The sequence below is a fragment of the Petromyzon marinus genome, unplaced genomic scaffold (assembly GCF_048934315.1).
Source record: "Petromyzon marinus isolate PM22_M1 ecotype Great Lakes invasive population unplaced genomic scaffold, UKy_Petmar_22M1.pri1.0 PM_G_Scaffold_6, whole genome shotgun sequence".
In the NCBI taxonomy this organism is placed as follows: Eukaryota; Metazoa; Chordata; class Hyperoartia; order Petromyzontiformes; family Petromyzontidae; genus Petromyzon; species Petromyzon marinus.
The window spans coordinates 5,215,001-5,217,500 of NW_027423013.1; the positions used below are offsets into that span (position 1 = coordinate 5,215,001).

The 2,500-nt window shown below is 46.9% G+C and overlaps 1 pseudogene; it reads right to left on the bottom strand.

The window, feature by feature from the left end:
* The window catches only part of LOC142919108 (28S ribosomal RNA), a 10,614-nt pseudogene that overhangs the window by 3,808 nt on the left and 4,306 nt on the right, over positions 1-2,500 (bottom strand).

Consider the following 2,500-nt stretch of genomic DNA (forward strand, 5'->3'; position numbering starts at 1 on the left):
CTTCACCTTCGAAAATAACAAAATCAATCTAAAACAAATGACATCTTAAAACAAAACTATTATTTGTTTCGGAGGTTGTCTATGACTGTTCATAGACCGCATAATTTCCACAGAACATTCTCAGAATATCAAGAGAGAAAAGCAGCGTTCTGCGGGAAATCATCTTGGCCAGTGATGTCGTTCTGGGTTTGGTCAGGCCCAGGGAGGTAAGTACCTCGTTATTCTCAAGGGGCCACTTTCCTCTTGCCCCAACCGGGAATCCAAAGAATGTGACCTTGCTAGCCTTCGTCAGCACTTTGACTTGATCACCAAGAGGGGTATAGTACGAAACTTTGTGCGAGGCAGCATCTGACAAGGTATTCTTTGAAAGCTCAAAACGGACGGTGACATCGATCACAACCGCCTCCTCATCTTTTGCAAACACGAGGTCAGGCTTTCTCATCTCTCCCGTCTCGGATATGAACCGTGGCTCTTTGTATACAGACCAGCCCAATCTAGCCGCTTCGTCTGCCAGAATGTTACTGATCTTGTTGTGTCGCGCAATTCTTGCTTTCTGTACTGCAGGACATTGACCGAGAATGTGTGAAAGGGACTCGAGTCTGGCAGAGCATTTCCTGCAGGAACGTAAGGCCCCATCTCTGCCTCTGTTCAAGCTTTCTCTTGTTGGGTAAATATTTGCCCTTAGTTGTAGTGCTGCGATAAAGAAGCATTGTTTAAAGCCGCACCATGGCCTCAACCAAGCATTACTGATTCTATCATGCGCAAAGTTTACAATGCCCCTTCCTTGAACCGGCTTTTCGCACCATCTCTGAAATTCATGCTCCCTCCAATCGCAGGGTCTCGGATATACAGGTTCTTTTGACACCGAGTCCCTGAGAACGAATGTTGGGATTGCATCACTGTCACCCCCTGCTCGTACCCACAAATTACGGTATTCTTCCTCCATACCATGCGAGGACACAATATTACGGGTGATAGCATCGGACGAGTTTGCTATACGTTGCAGCCTTCTAACTTGAACCGAAGGGATTGTTTTTTCCAGTTTCAAGATGGCAAGGCCTCCGTCTCGGGCTCTGGCATATAACAGTCCATCACAAGTTGAAGCGGGAAGGTGGAGCCATCCTTTTACCGCCTTTCTAATCTCTTGGTCCAACCCACGGAGAGTTGATTGCTTGCAGTCCGAGTGGTCTGCAGGATATAACAATCTGGGTAGGGCATAGGCATTGAGTAGTTCAACCTTCTGAGTTGGCTTCAGAGGCGCCTCATCGATTTTCGAGATCCATGTCTTTAGCTGACAATGTAGATCAGGCTGTATAGTGCCAGTCCAAGGGCCAATTTTCAGACCAAGGTATTTCGTTGATTCATCAGGTTGGATCATATGGACATCTTTATTTTTGATAGTCCATGGGTCGCAGTTGTTCACCGTATATGAATCTTTGGTTGGGCTTATCATGAAGCCCTGGCACTTTCTGGCCTGAACCTCCAATCCCGATAGCCCACAAAATGATTCCAAGATCGCTAGATTGGCGGCCATACCAACCCAAGATTCGCTCACCAACACCAAATCATCAGCAAACGCAAGAGCTGTCACGTGGTCGGTATCAATGGAGTACCCAACTCCGTGTGACTCTAGGGTGCATATCAAAGGGTCCATGGCAAGATTGAAGAGCAGGGGTGACATGGGGTCACCCTGTTTGACACCAACACGTATGCTAATTTCTCGAGTCGACTCGCCATTGCTTTTGAACGAGGTCGTACACCGATCGTAGGCGTTCTGGATGATGCCCACCACGTGTTCATCTACTTTCTTGTGCCTTAACACCCATAAAATATGAGCATGCGAAACCGAGTCAAAAGCTTTCGCTATGTCGATGAACATGACAGCCAACGGCCTGTGCAATTTCTTAGCGTGTCTCATTAGGTCCTGTAGCACCTTAAGATTTTCAGAGCAGCCAGATGCCGCTATAAAACCACGCTGCCTTGGGTTTAAGGGACAAGCACGAGCAAGACGTGCAGTCATTATTCTGGAAAATAATCTCAGAATCATTGAACCAATCGTTATTGGTCTCCAGTTCCCCAATTCTTTCAGCTTTTCATCATCCATAACCTTAGGAATAAGAATCGTCCTATTCTTTTTCAACTCTTTGGGAATAATTCCTGTAATCATCCATGCATTAAATAGGGCTGTCAGTGTCCGACCCTCGGGGTCGGCAGCACAGATTGCAGCCCTTGTTAGGCCATCTGGCCCAGCTGCTGACGTTGGTTTAATGGCCCGTATGGCAGTCTGAACTTCCTCCACCGAAATTAGGGGCTCAAAGTATTCGTTATTTGCAACACCTGATGACTTAAATTGGCCCAGGCCATTGAATGGCAACACCTTCTCCCATTTTTCGCAGTAAAAACGATATACATCTGCGTTCGGGATTCGGCATTCATGACGTTCAGTGCCATCCAGGACTAAGGACGCAAGAAGAGAGCGGTTCTTAAAGAAGAGCTTCTG